The 21518-nt window shown below is 41.7% G+C and overlaps 1 protein-coding gene across 17 annotated transcripts in view; it reads right to left on the bottom strand.

Moving 5' to 3' along the window:
- Positions 1-21518, bottom strand: part of STAG2 (STAG2 cohesin complex component) — a 164978-nt gene that overhangs the window by 114654 nt on the left and 28806 nt on the right. For 3 of the 17 annotated variants that reach the window (XM_089323668.1, XM_089323665.1, XM_070066336.1), the window contains exon 2: positions 1678-1824. The exons of the other annotated variants lie outside the window; for them this stretch is intronic. The gene's annotated coding sequence lies outside the window, so the exon portion shown is untranslated. The remainder of the gene's footprint in view (positions 1-1677; positions 1825-21518) is intronic. 17 annotated transcript variants of the gene reach the window in all.

Genomic DNA, 21518 nt, shown 5'->3' with positions numbered 1-21518 from the left:
GTGTATATGCATGTGTATTTCTATTTGCCTGTCTCAAATAAATGTATAAATAAAAATATATAAAATGGTATATTTTTAAAAGTATGTTGTTAGATTACTGATGCTAATTCTCACCAGAAGCCCCCTACATTTCACCTTTTGATCTATCCCATTTTCACTGGCTTTATACACCCATGAGTATATTTCATCCACTTTTCCTATGTCATCCAAATAGATCCACTCTCAATCTGAGCTCTAAGATCATAATTTTTAAAATTTTCTAGATGGTAATTTTCTAGAGCCACTGAGATGAAAAGATTACATTATTTCTTAAACCACTACAAATACATTAATGCATTCTGCAAAACACCACCAAAGAACTATCCAGATGCTAAGAAAAATAATGACCCAGCAGAAACAATATTAAGAACATATACTAAAAATCTATTGAAACTAATATTTTTAAGCTTGAGTAGACTGAAAAGTATACTTTACGGGGGCATATGGGTTAAGCCATTACCAGGGATGACAGCACGCCATATTAGACTACCTGTTCAAGTCCCAGCTGCAGTGCTTCAGATCCAGTTCCCTGCTAATGTGCCTGAAAAGCAGTGGACAATGACCCACCTACTTTGACCCCGGCACCCATGTGGGAGACCCAAATGGAGTTCATGCCTACTGGCTTCAGGCTGCCCCAGCCCTGGCTGTTGCAGTCATTTGCAGAGTGAACCAATGGGTGGAAAATCTCTATCTCTCTGTCTCTCTCTCAAGTCACTCTTTCAAATAAATAAACCTTTCTATTGAAAAAAGAAACTAATATAGAGAACTTGAAATTACTATCTTGAAGAGATTCTTAATTATTGTAACTTTGTTGTTATGACATTGTTTTACTGATAGTTTATCTGCTAAGTCATTAGTCAAAAAAGAAACATTTCAGTTAGAAAATTCTTTCTACATAAAGATGTCTTACAATAATCCACTTCACAAAAATGCATCTGCCAAATAATGTAGCAAAAACTGACAACAAATGATAAGGAGATCCCTCCTATGCAAGGATCTCCCATCCTACTCAGTGATTACTACATTGTGGCAAAAATAAGCAACATGGTGTGGCACAGCCAGCTAAGCTGCTACCCGCAATGCCTGCATCCCATAGCTGAACACAAGCTCAAGTACCAGCTGATCTGCTCCCAATTTGATTTCCTGCTAATGTACCTGGGAAAGCAGCAGATGATGGCCCAAGGACTTGGGTCACTGCCACCCACGTAAGAGATCTGTATTGAGTTCCAGGAGCCTGGCTTCAGCCTGGACCAGCCCAACCACTGCAATCATTTAAGGAAAAGCCAGCAGGTGGAAGCTTCCACTTTGTCTTTCTTTCTCTCTCTCTCTCTCTCCACTCCCCTTCAAATAAATATATTTTTTTAATTTCCAAAATTCTCTTGTCACCACAAAAACCAATCTCCCTTACCCAACATGCCTCCATCAACGACTGCAGCTCAGCATTCACAATTAACAAATACTTACTAATAAGAGAGGGAAAAATTTTCCTCTTCAATTGTTTCATGGAAATTATTCTGATGTCTGACAACTATCTGATTCTTGTAACATTCTACTTGAATGTTGTTTTAAAGATTTTATTTATTTGAGAGGGAGAGTTACAGACAGAGGAAGAGACAGAGAAAAAGGTCTTCCACTCACAAGTTCACTCCCCAAATGGCTGCAATGGCCAGAGCTTGGCAGATCCGAAGACAGGAGTCTGGAGCTTCTTCCAGGTCTCCTAGGTGGATGCAGGAGCCCAAGCACTTGCGCAATCTTCTACTGCATTCCTAGGCCCTAAGCAGAGAGCTGTATCGGAAAAGGAGCAGCTGAGACATGAATCGGCACCCATACCGGATGCCCACACCGCAAGCAGAGGATTAGCCTACTATGCCACAGCACAGGCCCCTTGAATGTTTCATTGTACTATGTCCACATAATACACCTGCTTCTGCTTATCTTACTTGTAATAGTCAATATATTTCACCTGGCGGTTTTTCTCTCTGAAGTTAAAGAGCAACAAGCAGAATTTATCTACTGCTGTATACTTAAAAGTGAACGTACTGTTTCATAATGATTGTAATTCATAGATGAAGAAATGGTTCAGTTGGCTGGCATTATGGCACAGTGGGCTAAGCTTCTGCTTACAACACCAGCATCCAATATCAGAGTGCCTGTTCAAGTCCCAGCTGCTCGGCTTCCCACTCAGGTTCTCTGGCTTATGCACGTGGGAAAGCAACCAATGGAGGCCCAAGTGTTTGGGTCCCTGCCACTGTTGTGGGAAAATAGGATGGAGTTCCTAACTCTCGGCTTCAGCTTGGCCCAGCTGGCCAGAATGTCTGTCTGTCTGTCTGTCTCCTCTTCACACCCCGTCACTGGCCTTTGGAATGGATAGATGGATGGATGAATAAATAAGTACATTTTAAAAAATACTTTTTTATTTATTGAACTCTTTTAAGCTTTATTTATTTATTTGAAAGGTAGAGCTACACAGAAAAAGACAGAGATTCTCCATCTGCTGTTCCACTCCCCAAATGGCTGCAACAGCCACGGCTGGACCAGGCTGAAGCCAGGAGCCTGGAGCCTCCCCTGGATCTCCTACATGGGTACAGGGACCAAAGCATCTGGGCCATCCTCTGTTACCGTCCCAGATGCATCAGCAGGGACCTGGATCAGAAGCAGAGTGACCAGGTCTAGAATCAGTGCCCACGCGGGACTCCAGCAACAGCAGGCAGTAGCTTTGCCAGTCTACAACGCCAGCCCCTTGCTGAGCTCTTTATTTAGTAGTCATTAAGCTTCTGACTATGTAAATTTAAAATGCTATCTCAAAACATAATAAATATTAAGCTGAAAAAAATACTAAATATGTCCCCCAAAAAAGGAAATGGTTTAGAAGTCAGTGGAGAAGACTGAATGTCACTCATACCAAAAAAACATCATTAACACAAAACTGAAGATATTTTGTTAGATCTGGCACTCAATATCAAAATTTACATATACCCTGGAAAAAAAGTGATGATGTCCCTAGTACTTGGGTCCCTGTCACATACAGGGGATACTAATAATGAGTTCAGGGCTCCTGGGCTTCTGCCTGGCCCAGCCCGGACTACTGTGGGCATTTGGGGAGTGACCCAGCAGATGGAAGAGATTCTCCCCTCCAATTCTTCCCACTGTCTGGTGTGTGTGTGTGTCTGCCTTTTGAAAAAACTGTGGATGGATGAATCTGCACGAAAAGAAAATACGTGGACTAACAATAAACTAAGTTGCCTGTAAGGTAGAAGAAATAATCAAAGCAATACAAGAAGCAGGAGTCTGTGTAAGACTTTGATATATATGCTTGCAAATAATTTTAATTTTTGAATTAGAAAAGCATATTACTCAAAAATAAACTGATCTGTAAAATTCCTAAAATTGAAAACATATTGGGGAAAGCAAAAACTTAATCATATACATCGAATTATAAATAATTTATATAAAGTTTAGAACACAACATTGCATATCCATAGAATGAACTCCAAAGACAAAAAAGAAAATTAAACTACACATAATAGTTTTGTTGACTTTTCTTTATACTATAGGAGAAACCAAGTAAGTAATCATGCTGATATTAAGAAATAAGATTTTAGGCCAGCGCCGCGGCACACTAGGCTAATCCTCCGCCTTGCGGCGCTGGCACACCGGGTTCTAGTCCCGGTCGGGGCGCCAGATTCTGTCCCGGTTGCCCCTCTTCCAGGCCAGCTCTCTGCTGTGGCCAGGGAGTGCAGTGGAGGATGGCCCAAGTGCTTGGGCCCTGCACCCCATGGGAGACCAGGAGAAGCACCTGGCTCCTGCCTTCGGATCAGCGCGGTGCACCAGCCGCAGCGCACCAGCTGCGGCGGCCATTGGAGGGTGAACCAACGGCAAAGGAAGACCTTTCTCTCTGTCTCTCTCTCTCTCTCACTGTCCACTCTGCCTGTCAAAAAAAAAAAAAGAAGAAAGAAGATTTTAAGTCTAAAAGAGATAACTAGCAAACAAACTTCAAAAAAAAAAAAACACATGCTAAGACTGAATAGAAGGAAATGCAAATTAAAATCATAGCCAGTACTGCCAGTGATGCTATCCTCCCACATCCTGGCTGCTCCACTTCCCATCCAGTTCACTGCTAATGCACCTGGGAAAAGTAGAGGAAGATGGTCCAAGTCCTTGGGCCCCTGAACCTTTGTCGGAGACCTGGAAGAAACTCCTGGATGCTGGCCCAGCCCCGTCCATTGCGACCATTTAGGCAGTGAACCAGAGGATGAAAGATCTCTGACGCTCCCTCTCTCTGTAACTCTGCCTTTCAAATAAATAAAATCCATCTTTTAAAAAAAAAGGAAAAAAGAGGGGCTGGTGCTGTGGCATAGCGGGTAAAGCTACTGCCTGCAATGTCAGCATCCCATATGAGCATCAGCTCAATTCCTGACTGCTCCTCTTCCGATCCAGCTCTCTGCTATGGCCTGGGAAAGCAACAGAAGACGGCTCAAGTCCTTGGGCCCCTGAACTCACATGGAAGACCTGGAAGAAGTTCCTGGCTCCTGGCTTCATATAAGCCCAGTTCCAGCCATTGCGGCCATTTGGGGAGTGAACCAACAGATGGAAGACCTTTCTCTCCGTCTCACCCTCTCTCTCTCTGTTAACTCTACCTCTCAAATAAATAAAATCTTTAACAAAAAATACATCATGGAGCCGGCACTGGGGTTACAGCCCCAGCCTGCAGTGCCAGCATCCCATATAGGCACCAGTTCAAGTCCCAGCTGCTCCACTTCCAATCCAGCTCTCTGCTATGGCCTAGGAAAGCAGCAGAAGATGGCCCAAGTCCTTGGGCCTCTGCACCCACATGGGACACCTGGAAGAAGCTCCTGGCTCCTAGCTTCGGATCAGCTTAGCTCTGGCCGTTGCGGCCATTTAGGGAGTGAACCAGTGGATGGAAATGTCAAAACTAGCATGTGGTTTTTTGTTTGTTTGTTTGCTAGTTATCTCTTTTAGACTTAAGATCGCTCTCTCTCGCTCTGGCTCTATCTGTAACTCTGTCTTTCAAATAAATAAATATTTAAAAAAACACATCACAGCTAAAGAAAAGAATCAACTGTTGGAATTTAACAACTTGAATGTATCAAAAGGGAATTATGAAAAGAAAACAATCTCAATAGGTTATATACCGTTTGATTTCCATTTACTGGAAATCCTGAAAATGTCAAAACTATTCAGAGTAGATTAGTGGTTGCCAGAGATCAGAGACAGAACAGAGGAAGGGGAAGGATAAATGAGTAGCATGAAGGATCTTTGTGATAATAGAATAGTTCTGTATCTTCACAGTGGTGGTAGTGGTGGTGGTGGTGGCTATACTATCTAAATGCCATAAAACTGCACAGAATTATAACCAAACATAATCACATAATGCATACATAATTAGCAAAATCTGAATAAACTATATGTAAAGTACCAATGTCAGTTTCTTACTGTTGATATTATACTATACTTAACGAAATTTATTACCATTGAGGGAACCTGAATGAAGGACACATGGAATCTCAAATTTTTTTCAACTTTCTATAAGTCTATAATTAGACCAACCTAGATCCTAGATTTTTTTTAGAAAACACTGAATAAACATAAATTTCAAAAGTATAACTTTTGGATTATAGCGATTTTTCCCCCAATAACCACCCTCCCTCCTGCAAACCATCCCATCTCCTACACCCTCTCCCATCCCATTCTTCCTTAAGATTCATCCTTAATTATCTTTATATACAGAAGATCAACTTAGTATATACTAAGTAAAGATTTCAACAGTTTACACCCACACAGATACACAATGTATAATATACTGTTTGAAGACTATTTTTACCATTAATTCTCTTAGTTACAACACACTAAGGACAGAGACCCTACATGGGGAGTAAGTGCACAGTGACTCCTGTTGTTGATTTAACAATTGACACTCTTATTTACGACGTCAGTAACAACATAGATATTTTTTAAAGATTTCTTTTATTAGCCAGGTAGAACAAGAGAGAGAAGCAGAGGAGATAGATCGGGGCCAGCACTGTGGCGCAGCAGGCTAAAGCCCTGGCCTGAAGAGCCGGCATCCCATATGGGCGTTGGATCTAGTCCTGGCTGCTCCTCTTCCAATCCAGCTCTCTGCTATGGCCTAGGAGAGCAGTATAAGACGGCCCACCCGCGAGGGAGACCCGGAAGAAGCTCCTGGCTTCAAATTGGCGCAGCTCTGGCTGCTGCGGCTATCTGGGGAGTGAACCAGCAGATGGAAGACCTCTCTCTCTCTCTCTCTCTCTCTACCTCTCTACCTCTCTTTCAAATAAGTAAAAATAATTTTAAAAAAAGAGAGAGAGAGAGATCTTCTGTCTGCTGGTTCACTCCCTCAAATGACTGCAACTACCTGGGCTGGACTGGGCCAAAATCAGAAGCTCAGAACTCCATCCAAGTAACTTGATATTTAGGCCCTTATCACCTGCTTTCACAGGCACACCAACAGGGAACTGGATAGGAAGTAGAGCAGCCAGGACTCAAACTGCCACCGTTATGGGATACTGGCATCACAGCAACAATTTAATCTACAGCTCCGTAACTCCAGTATGCAACCTTTCTGTAAACAGAAAACTTTTTTAAAGAGTTGTTTTTTAAAATAATACAAGAGAAGTGATAGCATGTACCTGAACAGATATTTGTACTCCCATGTTCATAACAATATTATTCACAAACAAAAGGTGAAACCAACCCAAGTGTATATATATATATATATATATATATATATATATATATATATATCAAGGGATGAATGGATTAAAAAAACGTGTTATTGGGTCTGGTGCTGTAGTTTAGTGGGTTAACCCGCCAGTCTGCAGTGCCAGCATCCCAGTGGGTGTCAGTTTAAGTTCTGGCTGCTCCACTTCCAATCCAGCTCTCTGCTAATGTGCCTGAGAACTGGCCCAAGTGCTTGGGCCCCTGCACCCACTTGGGAGACCCAAATGAAGCCCTGGTGGTTGTTGCCATCTAGGGAGTTGAAGCAGAGGATGGAAGATCTCTCTCCCTCTCTCTAACTCTTTCAAATAAATAAATCAAATCTTTAAAAAAAATGTGTTATGAGGGCAGGAAGTTAGCCTAACAGTTAACACAACAGTCAGTATACATTAGAGTATCTGGGTTCCATACTTGGCTCCAGCTCCTGACTTTACTTTCCTGCTAATGCAGACCCTAGGAGGCAAGTAGTGATGGTTCATGTGATTGGTTCCTGCCACCCACACTGGAGACTTGAATTGAGTTCCCAACTCCTCAGCTGACTCAGCACAGCCCAGGACATTACAAGCATACAGGGAGCGACCCAGCAGATGGGGGTTCTCTCTGCTGCCTGTGTCTGTCTGTCTGATGTTTGTCTCTGTCTCTTTCTCTCTGACTCCCAAATGATTTTTAAGATAAAAATGTCAAAAAGTACATAATGACTGCAGTGTACAAAAACATACTAAATGGAAATCTGTAATAAAAACCAAAGAAAGAAAAATACCAGAAAAAAGTCAATATACTTACTAAATCAACACCATAATTTGAAAACTGATAACTAAAGGAAAAACTAAAGCAATTACTGTTTTTCTATTAGGAATTATATTTTAGGAAGAGTGTTATGCCACAGTGAGTCAAGTGACTACTTGTGATACCAGCATCCCATACTGCAATACTGGCTGTAGATCCATCTACTCAACTTCCAATCAAGCTTCCTGCCATCCTAGGAAGTCAGCAGAAGATGGTCCAAGTGCTTGGGCACCTGCCACCCATGTGGGAGATCAGCATGGAATTCCTGGATCCTGGTTTCAGCCTGGCCTAGCCTTGACTCTTGTGTTTATTTGGGTGCTGAACCAGAAGATAGAAGATCCACTGTTATGACTTTTAAATAAATATTTTTTAAAGATTTTATTTATTTATTTGAGAGTTAGAGTTACAGACAGTGAGAGGGAGAGACAGAGAGAAAGGTCTTCATTCTGTTGGTTCACTCCCCAGATGGCTGCAACGGCTGGAGCTGCACCGATCCAAAGCCAGGAGCCAAGTGCTTCTTCCTGGTCTCCCATGTGGGTACAGGGGCCCAAGCACTTGGGCCATCTTCTACTGCTTTCCCAGGCCACAGCAGAGAGCTGGATTCGAAGAGGGGCAGCCAAGACTACAACCGGCGCCCAAATGGGATGCCAGCACCACAGGTGGAGGATTAACCTACTGCACCATGGTGCTGGCCCCATAAATAAATATTTTTAACACAAAATTGTATTTCAGAAGCTAGTAACTGACCTGAGAGTTTACAATACCAGTTGGGACACCCATGTCCCATATTTAAGTGCCTAGTTTTGGTGCCTGGCTCCAGCTCCCAATTCCTGCTTCCTGCCAATGTGAAACCTGGGCAGCACCAGCTCATGGCTCAGCTGGGTCCCTCCCACAAACATGGGAGAACGAGATTGACATGCAGGCTCCAGAAATCATCCTGGCCCAGTCTAGGCATTGCAGGCATTTGGGAGTGGGCTAGCAGATGGGAGCTCTCAAAAAATTTTTTCAAGAATTATAACTGAGCCTAACAAATAAGCTCAGATGATGAAGCAAGGTTCTCCTTTAAAGAAATCACCAAACACAGAATGAGTGATAGAATTTGAAAATTATTTAATAACTCCCAATGAAATTAGTGACAGAAGCGAAGTTTATTTACTATTTTTAAAAATATTAGGTGTATAGTTGTCATAGATCAGGCACCTTTTAGTTTTCATTCAAACAAATTATTCTCTACTCACAAGGTAAAAACTACAAAGAGAGGATCAGACAGTGATTCCCCTAAAGCAGAAATTAATTATATTATCATTAATGTGTCTCATGATGAGATAAAATGTCAAATATACAAAAATCAGCTAGGATGTATTCTAACCAAATATATTTAGCTTCAATTCATGACGGCTTTAAATGTAATTTCTACTACAGGAAATACAGGGGAAAGATATCAACCCTATATGACCTTCACAGGAAAAACAAAAACAAAAACATCTAGAAAATGTTATTTCCTATGGATGGTTGGCCCATCTATTCAAAAAGATGGTATCCTTAAACGAAGGAAAGTGGACAGGTGTTTGGCACAGTGGTTACGTCATTGCTTGGGATGCCCAACTTCCATATCAGAGTGCCTGGGTTCATGCTCTGGCTCAGTTCTCTAGTCTAGCTTCCTGCTAATGTGTGCCTTAGTAGGCAGCAGGTGATAGTTGAAGTACCTGGTTCTCTACCATAGGAGACCCAGATTTTGGTCTGGTCCAGCTCCAGCTGGTTGCAGGCATTTGGGGAGTGAACCAGAGATTGAGAGATATCCCTGTCTTCTCCTTCCTTTCCTTTCCACTTTCTAAAATAAATATCTTACATGGAGAAAGGAAGACCCATAACACAGTGACTGTCACTGTGTTGATTGAAGGAAGCCAGTCACAAGAGTATCTACTATATAATTTCATTTATATTAAAAATTCTACATTCTGAGAGACACAAACTAATCCACCATGATATAAAAGAGACCAATGATCACCTAGGGTCAAAATGAAAGGAGAGATTGATTACAAAGAGGCAAGAAGAATCTTTTGACGATGGAGGTATTATCTTGGTTGTGGTGAGTGATTATAAGGGAGTAGATAATTCTCAAATCATAGATTGGTAGACTATATATACTCATATTATATGGGGAAAGAATCATGCATAACATTATGTTTCAATATAGTTGATACAAAAGGAAGATGGGCTATGCTTGATTACCAAAATTAAGGCTTAAGGAATCAGATTCAATGCATGGTCCTGATTTGTATACACCAGTTATAAAGGACATTTATGGATAACTGGAGAAATATGAACAAGGCATTAAGAGAATGAAACTACTGACATGGAAAAGCAGAGCAATAAACAACAAAAAAGGAAGGAAAGAGAGACAAAGGCGCATGTAAAGAATCGTCTTTTTTTTTTTTTTTTCAAAGATTTATTTCTTTATTTGAGAGGCAGGGAGAGAGAAGTCTTCCATCTACTGGTTCACTCCCCAGATGGCCGCAACGGCTGGAGCTGAGCTGATCCGAAGCCAGGAGCCAGGAGCTTCTTCTATATCTCCCACATGGGTACAGGGGCCCAAGGATTTGGGACTATCTTCTACTGCTCTTCCAGGCCATAGCAGAGAGATGGATCAGAAGTGGGGCAGCCGGGTCTCAAACCAGCACCCACATGGGATGCCAGCACTGCAGGCGGTGACTTTACCTGATATGCCACAGCGTTGACCAAGAATCACATATCTTTTGTCTAATGACATATATACAAGGATGCTTCAAAAAGCTTTTGGAAGGGGCTGGTGTTGTGGTATAGTGGGTTAAGCCACCACCTGCAATGCCAGCATCCCATAGGAGCACTGATTTAAGTCCCAGCATTCCACTTCTGATCCAGCTAGCTCCCTGATAATGTACCTGAAAGAACAACAGAAGATGGCCCAAGTGCTTGGCTCTCTGCCACCCACGGGGCAGATCTGACGGAATTCCAGCCTCCTGGCTTTAGACTGGCCCAGTCCAGGCCAATGTAGCCATCGGAGGAGTGAACCAAAGAATGAAGAGCTTGCTGTCCATCTCTGTCCCTCTGCCTCTGAAACTCTGGCATTCAGATAAAAAACAAACCTAAAAAAAAAAAAAAGTAGAACTAACCATAATGTGACTGAGAGAACCCAGCACTTAAAAAAAAATTTTGTAAAAATAAAATTGAAATCTGGGGGCGGTGCTGGGGTGTAGCAGGCTAAGCTTCTGCCTGCAGCACCGGCATCCCACATGGGCATCGGTTCTAGTCGCAGCTGCTCCACTTCTGATCCAGCTCTCTGCTATGGCCTGGAAAAACAGTGGAAGATGGACCAAGTGCTTGGGCCCCTGAACCTACGTGGGAGACCCAGAAAAAGCTTCTGAATTCGGATCAGCCTGGCTCCAGCCGTTGCAGTCAATTGGGGAGTGAACCAACAGATGAAACACCCTTTTCTCTCTCTGCCTCTCTAATTCTGCCTTTCAAATAAAATAAATAAATCTTTAAAAAAAAAAAGGTCATGGAATAGTTTATTTTGGTGCAAAAAAAAAAATGAGGTCTATCAGTTATTTTATAAGCTACACTTTCCATAAACTTTTTGAAGACCTCTCATATGCATGGATTTCAAAAGTTTCTGCACCAAAATTAACTTGCCTTTTAATTTCATTTTCCACAACTCTCTTTAAGTCCCTTGGGTACATACATATGAAGCACCTAGGAATCTTCAAAGAGACAAAGTTATGGCACTTTTAGGTGATAGGATTGGGGATGAGGGGGGAAATGGGGATGCATCATTTACGGGTACAGAATTTCAGTTTAGGAAGACTAAATAGTTCTGGCAATAGATGGTAGTGATAGATGCACAACAATGTGAAGGTACTTACTGCCATTGAACTATGCACTTCAAAAATGGTGAAAATGGTTGGGACAGCACTTGAAATGTCTAAATGTTGGAGTGCCTGGGATCAAGGTTTGGCTCTACTCCTGATTCCAGCTCCTGCCAATGTCCACCCTGAGAAGTAGCAGGTAATAGTTCAAGTACAAGGGTCTATACCACCCACAAAGGAGTCCTGGCTTCACCTGGTCCAGCCCCAGCTGTTGCAGGCATTTGAAAAGTAAACTAGCAAATGGAAGCAGGCTAACTAGCTCACTCTTTCACTCTCTCCTACTCCCACTTCAAATGAAAGAAAAAATGTTTTTAAGGACTTCTGATTTATTTGAAAGGCAGAGTAACAAAGATGGGGGGGGGGGGTAAATCTTCTATCTGCTGGTTCACTTCCCAGATGCCCACAACAGCCAGGGCTAGGCAGAACCAGAAGCCAGGAGCCAGGAATTTCAACATCTCCCACATAGGTTGCAGGAACCCATTTACTTGGGCCATCACCTGCTGCTCTTCTCGGCAAATTAGCAAGAAGCTGAGTCAGAAGCACAGAGTGGGCCGGTGCCGCGGCTCAATAGTCTAATCCTCTGCCTTGCGGTGCCAGCACACCGGGTTCTCGTCCCAGTCTGGGCACTGGATTCTGTCCCGGTTGCCCCTCTTCCAGGCCAGCTCTCTGCTGTGGCCCAGGAGTGCAGTGGAGGATGGCCCAAGTGCTTGGGCCCTGCACTCCATGGGAGACCAGGAGAAGCACCTGGCTCCCGGTGTGCTGGCCGCAGCGCGCCGGCCATTGGAGGGTGAGCCAACGGTAAAAGGAAGACCTTTCTCTGTCTCTCTCACTGTCCACTCTGCCTGTCAAAAAAAAAAAAAAAAAGCACAGAGTGGCTAAGACACAAACTAACACTCAATATAGAATGTAGATGTCCCTCAGCAAGCAGTTTTAACCCACTGTACCACAGTACCTGCCCCAGAAAAATTTTTTAAATTTTTTTTTTAAATCCTAGTACTGTTCTCAGAATCAACATGCTAATTATTAGTGGTGTATTAAGCTGGTGACTATAGAGTAGACTGAAATTATGTCTTTCCAAAAATTAAACAAAAAAAGGAAGGATGATGATTGAGGGAGGGAGAGAGGATGGAAGGGAAATATGGTTACTTTCTTAGAATTGTACTTATGACATATACTCATTATATGAATAAAAATTTTTAAAATGGCAATTGAACTAAGATGATCAAAACCACACTGAAAAATAACAAAGTTGAAGGATTCATACTAGTTGAAAAAAGCTCTTTCTATAAAGCTACAGTAATCAAGACAACATGAATGGTGATGAACAGGTCAATGAAATAGAATAGTCTTAAAATATACCTACACACATATGGTCTCTTGGTTTTATAAAAAAGGTGCCAAAGGTAATTCAATGTTTTACAAAAAGATGGTCTTTTTAACAAATGGTGCAGAAATGACTGGTTATGTAAAAAAAAATTCTAGCCATATCTTGTAATATCCAAAATGTAACTCAGAAATGGATGCTAGGAGTAGGTATTTGGCAGTTAAAACACCACTTGGGTGACCATGGCACAGTGAATTAAGGCAAGCTTACAACACCAGCATTCCACAGAGTGGTGGTTCTGGCTGCCCTGCTTCTGATCCAGTTCCCTGCTAATAGCCTGGGAAAGCAGTAGATGATGGCCCAAAAGTACTCGGGTCCTTGCTACAGACCCAAAGGGAGTTTTCTCCCTACCCTGACTCCCCTCTAGTCACTCTGCTTTTAAAACAAATTAATTTTTTAATGAAAAAAGACACTGCTTTGAATGCCAATAAACTGTATCCAGAGTGCCAGATTTCAATTCCCAGCTCCATTTCCTGTTCCAACTTCCTGCTAATGTGCACCCTGCGAGGTACCAGGTGATGGCTCAAGCACATGAGTTCCTACCACATATGTTGGACACCTGGATTGAGTTCCAGGCTCCTGGCTTTGGTTTGATCTAGCCCTGGATATTGCAGATATTTGGCAAGTGAATCAATGGATGGAAGGTCTAGGTTCAAACATAAAATCCTAAAACTGTAAAAACTTCTAAGCAACTATATTTTGTAATCACCAGAAACAGTACAACTCAAATGTCCTTTAACCAGTGAACAGATAAGCAAATTACATTATTTCTATACAAAGGAATACTAAATAAAACAGAACAAGTTTCTGTTATAGACAGCATCTTGAATGAATCTCAAATACATTTTGCTAGAGTAAACCAAGACTCAATAAGCTACTTATATGATTCTATTTATATCACAATCTAGAAAAGGCAAAAAAAAAAATACGGCTGAGAAATAGATCAGTGGTGGTGGTCAAGGATTTGGGTTAGGATAAAGACTGGTAACCAATGACTATTAGAGCAGTTTGGGCATAGGGTTGTTGGAACTGTCCTTTAGCTTGATGATGGTGATTCCTAGATAATAGTAAACATTTGTAAAACCTCACAGAACTAAATAATAAAAGGAGTGAATTGATTTGTGTGTACATATCTTATTGTTAAAAATCCGTATCAGTGTTGTCCCTCCCAACAATAGCTGAATGCTTTCTTCTAAGCTATCAACATCTACATCAGAATTCTAAGACTGTCTTGGTTACCTGAACAACATTTAATTCCATTCTTAGGGTCATTTTAATCAATTAACACACAAGCTGTCCCTCATTGTAAACTGAAATGTGATTGAAGATACTGGCTAAATTTTGGATAATGTGGTATTCATCACTACCTGAACTTGTGTTAAGGAAACCAGGTCTGCCTAAGAGGGGTATCTGCAATTTTAATTTTCACTTCTCTAATTTTCTTCTTTAAATGCCATTCAATCAGTCTTATCCATAAATACTCTCTGTTCTTCTGCTCTGCCTATTTTCTTAACAGGCTGAAGCTCTCTTTCTTACTGACTCCAGTGTTAGGAGTGTTATGTGTTAGGATGGATAGCCTTTCCTAAGCCAAAGTTTTCTGCACTACTTCCACAATTTCCTGCAAAAATGGCTTCTTTGTATAATAGGTGTTACAACCAGTCCTATCATCTCTCCTTAATAAGACTAAATCTTATTCACAAGAACTTTATCTTATAGTCTGCTTACCTCTTTACCTGCTCTCACTGCCATACACAAAGGATTTTATTATACTTTGAACTTACTTGAGTTTTGTGAGACCAGTCTGGGATAGCTCACTATTCTCCAAACTTTATTGGGATACTGCCTATCCTATTAACCATTTTTTTTTGTAATTTACACAAAATATGCAGAGGATTTTTTTTCTGTGTTCACCTTGTTGTTTCTGCATTATACCTGAGGGGGATGAGGGATGGGGAAGCACTCAACACCATGCTAAGACTAGAAGTCTTATCAAATTTTTTAAGCAAGTGATGACATAAAATCTGGCATCCCATATGGGCACTGGTTTGAGTCCTGACTGCTCCACTTCTGATCCAGCTCTCTGCTAATGCACCTGAGAAAGCAGTAAAAGATGGCCCAAGTACTTGGGTCCCTGCACCTACATGCAGGACCCAGATGAAGCTCCTGGCTCCTGGCACAGACCTGGCTGTTTCAGCCATTTAGGGAGTGAACCAGCAGCTGGAAGATATACCCATCTATCTTTTGCACATTTTCTAATTGTGCCTTTCAAATACAAAAATAAATCTTTAAAAAAAATGAATGGCTGAAGGGCAGGTGCTGTGGCTTAGTGGATTAAGCTACAACCTGCAGCACAGGCATCCTATATAGATGCTGGTTCAAGTGCCAGTTGCTCCACTCCCGATCCAGCTCCCCGCTAATGTGCCTGGGAAAGCAACAGAAAATGGCCCCTGTGCTTGGGCCCCAGAACCCATATGGGAGACCAGGAAGAAGCTTCAGTCTGGCCCAGCTATGGCCATTTGGAGAGTGAACCAGCAGATGAAGACCTCTCTGTCTCTCCCTTTCTAACTCTACCTTTAAAAAAATAAAAAATAAACACATCAATTTCCACTAAATACTAAACAACACTGAATCTTTTTTAAAGCTTAAGAGCTTTGCTCTAGGTCACACAACTATTAAGAGGTAAAAATCTGGGCTTGAACCCATCTTCTACATGCTTTTCTCACAAATTCATGGCTGTCTTGTTAAAAAAAAATCTGCCTAATATCTTCACATAAAAGAGATCATGCTGTTAAAAGTATTCCAAATCAATCAACTTCAAATATAAGTAAATATCTAAAACTTTCACACAAAAACTCCCTAAAATACCTTGCACGTTATTCAATACATGCAATAAAAACAACTGTTGGGGCCAGTGTTGTGGAACAGCAGGTTAAGCCATGCCTGCAATGCCAACAACCCATATTAGACCACCGGTTCAAATCCTAGCTGTTCCCATACAACTCCCAGCTAATATGCACCTGGGAAGGACCAGGTGAAGGACACTAATGGAGTTCCTGCCTCCTGGTTTCAGCCTGGCCCAGCATCAGCTGTTGTAGCCATTTGGAGAGTGAACCAGGGGACAGAGTACCTCCTTCTCTGTCACTCTGCTTTTCAAATGAGTAATTAAAAAAAAAAAAAAACAGTTTCCTTATAATTGTGTACACAAAATGACCTCTGGCAAAATCTTGAGCAGCAGAAAATCTTCAACAGCTGTTCTTTACCATCAATCATATTATAAAGCAATAGGTATTTGTTGCCTATAATTATAAATCCTGAAGAGGAGCATTAGCTCCCCCAAAATATCTATAGGTGACTGCTTAATCAATAAATGATGGACAATTCTATTCCTAAGAGAGGTTTCTTAAATTCAGCATACATAAAAATCATATTAAATGCTGGTGCAGGCCTTTGGTATAATGATAAAGACACTGCTTCAGGGTTTGGTGCTGTGGCATAGCGGGTAAAACCGCGGCCTGCAGTGCTAGCACCCCATATGGGCACCAGTTTGAGTCCCAGCTGCTCCACTTCCCATCCAGTTCTTTGCTATGGCCTGGGAAAGCAGAAAGAAGATGGCCCAAGTCCTTGGGCCCCTGCACCCACGTGGGAGACCCGGAAGAAGCTCCTGGTTCCTGACCGGCGCAGCTTCAGCCGTGGCAGCCAATTGGGGAATGAACCAGCGATGGAAGACCTCTCTCTCTCTGCTTCTCCTTCTCTCTCTGAGTAACTCTTTCAAATAAATAAATAAATCTTAAAAAAAAAAAAAAAGACACTGCTTCAGATACTTACATCCCATATCTGAGTGCCTGGGAATCCAGCTTCCTGCTAATGTACCTGGATAGCACAAGTACTTGGGTCCCTTCTACCCATGTGGGAGACCAAGACAGAGTTCGAGGCTCCTGGCTTCGGCCTGGCCCAGCCCTGACTGTTGCAGGCATTTAGAGAGTGAACCAGTGGATGGGAAATCTCTGTCAGTCTCTCTCCCTCTCAAATATTTCTTAAAAAGCGGGATCACAGGCTCACTCAACAGATTGGTATACAAGTCTCAGGTATCTGTATTGTTCATGTATCCCCTAATATAGATGGATTCATATCCCACTTTAAGAAAACCTACTTGTAAGTCATGGAATCAGCAACCTGTGCTATATAGGATGACCCAGTTAAAAAGACACAGAAGGCTCAAGTAGCCAGGGAATGAGAGCAACAACACTTCCCCTTCCTGCAGTAGGCCACTTAATCATCTGAACCTTATTCACTCAAATGCCAGGACCCACAGCTCAATGATGTAGTTCCCCTTAAGAGGCATGTCCTTAAGATGCTTCCCAGAGGCTAAGCCACCAGTGGCCACCATAGCTTCTTTCCACAAAAAAGAAATGTAACTTTCCTCAAAGTTACTGCCCAAATGTCCACTGAACAATTATGAATATTGGAAGTTTTTCATAATTAAACAGAGAAAATGAATAAAACACAGGCCCCTATGACTTGACAGTACTGTGAAGGTGTCACATAAGCAATTACTTATAGAGTACACTGAAATTATACTGATATAAATATGAATAAGAAGCAGAGGGAAGTGGCTCTTAACTGAGAAAATAGGAGCAAAGGCATGGTTGCCATGTGAGCCCAATCTAAATTTTGGAGGCCATATAATATTATGCTAGCAAGTGGATGCAGGAAAATTCTAGGCATAAGAAACAGCCCAAGCAAAGAAACATCTAGGCATCTCACAGCCTGACATCTTCAGGGAACTAAGAACAACTGGATATTTGTCCAATGTATGAGGGAAGAAAGGGGGATTGGGTACTAAAAAATGCCATGGTAAGTTCTTATTGAACTTTACTCCCTCACTAGCTCCCTCTGCAAGACACAGTCTCCCAGACAGTCACTACCTCTTTCTGTTCCTATACATTACATAAGCTTCCATCATTACAATCAATTTGTGTTCCTTGGCTACCTTCTGTATCCAGACTATGGACTTCTTGGGGATGTAAACTGCATCTTATACACAATTAACTCTGAAAAGACACCATCTAGATACATAAATTTTATTATTTTATCATAAAGTATACCCTAAATCATATCCCCATGAATTTCCTACACAACAAAAGAATGTCTAGCCTAACTTAGTATAGAGAAATAATTACACAGAACCATTTTTTCTGGGAGCAGAAACACTAAATCATATACACCCAGAACATTTTTGTATTTTTAAATGCCATAGTGATGACTATAATCATATAAATACGAAGTATATAATACTAAAAAATGTAGCTGATACTGTGAAATGTATGATAGTATAATTAAGTAAAAAACAAATTACAAAGTAATATATAGATTTATTTATGAAGCCAGTGTTGTGGCACAATGGGTTAAACTACTGCTTGCAATGCCGGCATCCCATATGAGAACCAGTTACTCTCCTTCCCACTACTCTCCTTCCAATCCAGCTCCCTGCTAATGTGCCTGGGAAAGCAGTAGAAGATGGCCCAAGTGCTTGGATCCCTGCACCCACATGGAAGCTCCAGGCTCCTGACTTCGGATTGGCCCAGCTCTGGCCACTGTGGCCATCTGGGGAGTGGACCAGCAGATGGAAGACCTCTCTCTCTCTGTCTGTCTCTCTGTAACTCTTTCAGGTAAATAAATAAATCTTTTAAAAAATTCAGCACATTGTGTGATACGATAGGTTAAGCTGCCACAAGCATTCGACAACAGAGTGCCAGTTCAAGTCGTAGCTTTTCTGCTTCCAATCCAGCTTCTTGCTAATGTAACTGGGAAGGTAGCAGGCAGCAGACGGTGGTCCCAAAGTACCTGAGCCCCTGCTACCCAACTGTAAGACCCAGATGGACTTCAAGGCTCCTTGCTTCCAACTAACCCTACCCGGCTGTTACAGACATTTGGACAATGAACCAGTGGGATCTCCCTCTGTTGCTTTACCTTTCAAACAGATAAACAAACAAACAAATAAATAAAAATCTTTTGTAAAAATTCCTTTGAAGTCATGAGGATCCTGCTATAGAATCCATTAAGTCTTCTGGATACTACTTCAATACAAAAACTACACAACAACCCAAGAAAAGTGAAAATCCCAAAGAGTTACAGTAGAAGTAACTCTCTCAGTGGTTTCACTTGCAGACATACTCCCTATTAGTTTAAAACAAATGCCAGAAAGAAAGACACATATGTACACAGAGTGACAGACACACACAGAGAAATAATCTTATCAGTTTAACAATGTGCTACACTGGAAAACTAAGAAAAGCATTCTGATAAATTTTCAAACTACCACTACCGATACTACTTACTTATTCTGTTTAACAAGCTTCTTTTAAATCAGAATATAAATGAGGAATACAAGAATCAATGGTGCACTATGTATTGTAGTACTCACAGATGAACAGAGAAAGAGAAGTAACACCTCAACCAGTCCTTTTTATGGAAGCAATGAAACAGAAAAGAACACATATACCATAAAGCATATCAACCATAACATACATGAAGCAATTCAGGAGACAGAGAATGCTAAAGTATTTGCTTTACCGAATGACAAGACAAGCTACACAAAAAGCACTAGGAATAAGAGATTATGATGAATAATTCCCTCATAATACTGCAACAGAACATGTATCTTGGGGGGTGGCAGTGCTGTGGTGTACCTGCAGTGCCTGAATTCCATATGGGCAATGGTTCAAGTCCCAGCTGCTCCATTTCCTATCCAGCTCCCTGCTAATGTGCCTGGGAAAACAGCAGAAGATGGCCCAAGTCCTTGGGCCCCTGCATCCACGTGGAAAACCTGGACGAAGCTCCAGGCTCCTGGCTTTGGATCAGCCTAGCTACGGCTGCTGCAGCCATTTGTAGAGTGAACCAGAGGATAGATCTCTCTGCTTCTGCTTCTGCCTCTCTGTAACTTCCAAATAAATTTTAAAAAAAACATACATCTGGGGCTTAAAACATTTATTTAATGACATCAGGAAATTAAAGATTCTAAAATCCATTAAAATATAAAAATGCATAATGTATTTTTTTTGATAGGCAGAGTGGACAGTGAGAGAGAGAGACAGAGAGAAAGGGCTTCCTTTGCCGTTGGTTCACCCTCCAATGGCCGCCACAGCTGGCGCGCTGCGGCAGGCGCACCGCGCTGATCCGATGGCAGGAGCCAGGTACTTCTCCTGGTCTCCCATGGGGTGAAGGGCCCAAGGACTTGGGCCATCCTCCACTGCACTCCCTGGCCACAGCAGAGGGCTGGCCTGGAAGAGGGGCAACCGGGACAGAATCCGGCGCCCCGACCGGGACTAGAACCCAGTGTGCCGGCGCCGCAAGGCGGAGGATTAGCTTAGTGAGCCGCGGCACCGGCCTGCATGTCTTATTGTGGTTATTAATTTTCACAATAAAAACACTAAAACCATGGTAAAGATGAAATTAGTTGAATGATAATGTTTGCTAAGAGTTTACTAATAAGAATAAAGTAAAAAATCTAATAGTTGAAACTATTAAAGTCCCACCAAAGTATAAGATACTATATACAAGACCATGTAAACTAGGTGGAATCTCAGAATATTTTAATGCCATTGTTTTTCAGTATACATTATATAGGAAGCATATCACTGCCCCCCCCACTTTATCACATAAAATCAACATTTAAAAAAATCAATATAGAGGTGGCTGTTGTGGTTAAGACACCACTTGGGTTGCCCACATCTAATGCCAGAGTGCCTAGGTTGGAATCCGGGTTACTCCACTTCCCATTCAGCTTCCTACAAATGCATCCAGGGAGAAAGTAGACAACAGCTGAAGTGCTAGGGCTCCTGCCAAACATACAGGAAACATGAATGGAGTACCTGACCCCTGGCCTAACCCTGTCACAGCTACTGCAGGCATTTGGGGAATGAACCAGTGAGTGGAAGATATGTGCGCCCACAGACACCCCACCCCACCCCCACATGATGTTGCCCTTTAAATCAATAAAAAGAAATAAGCATGTAAAAGGACACATGTCAAGCACCTAGCTTAGTGCCTGGCTCTTAGCAGAACTCAGTAAGTGGTAACTGTTCTAAAAACCTCATGTTCACTAAAACTCAAGATCATAATAGCTATTCATGTCAGTCTGTATGAATGCTAAGTGATATGAAAATGTTGATCATACGGACTATAATGCTTTGTCAAATTTGTTTTCATTTTAGTTGTTCCTTTCTATACTGCAATGAAGTGAATTTTATCTGTGATATTTTTAAATTAATTAATTTATCTAGAGAGGCAGAGAGAAAGGAAAAAAGGGAGCAGGAATGTTAATGCAGGTCTCCCAGGCGGCGGACCCCATGTCTTGAGCCATCATCCTTGCCTCCCAGGGTCTATACTAGCAGGAAGCTGGAGTCAGAAGCTAGTGCCAAGTACTGAACCCAGATACTCCAACATGTAGGTTTCTTATCAACTAGGTTAAACATCTGCATCTCCTCCCTGATATTTTATAAAATGTTAATATTATCAAGCATAGTCCCTATGTTAGACACTTAACATTATCTTTAATTAGGTCAAGACAGGTGTTATCCTGTCTACAGATAAGAAAACAAAGAAATTAATTTCCACAAGGTCACAGTGTTAAGAATGAAAGGTGTCATAGG

Source organism: Oryctolagus cuniculus, chromosome X (assembly GCF_051225735.1).
Source record: "Oryctolagus cuniculus isolate XC-2025 breed Fujian yellow rabbit chromosome X, ASM5122573v1, whole genome shotgun sequence".
NCBI classification, from domain to species: Eukaryota; Metazoa; Chordata; class Mammalia; order Lagomorpha; family Leporidae; genus Oryctolagus; species Oryctolagus cuniculus.
The sequence above is the reverse complement of the archived record's forward strand: the minus strand, read 5'-3'. Positions and strand labels throughout refer to the sequence as shown.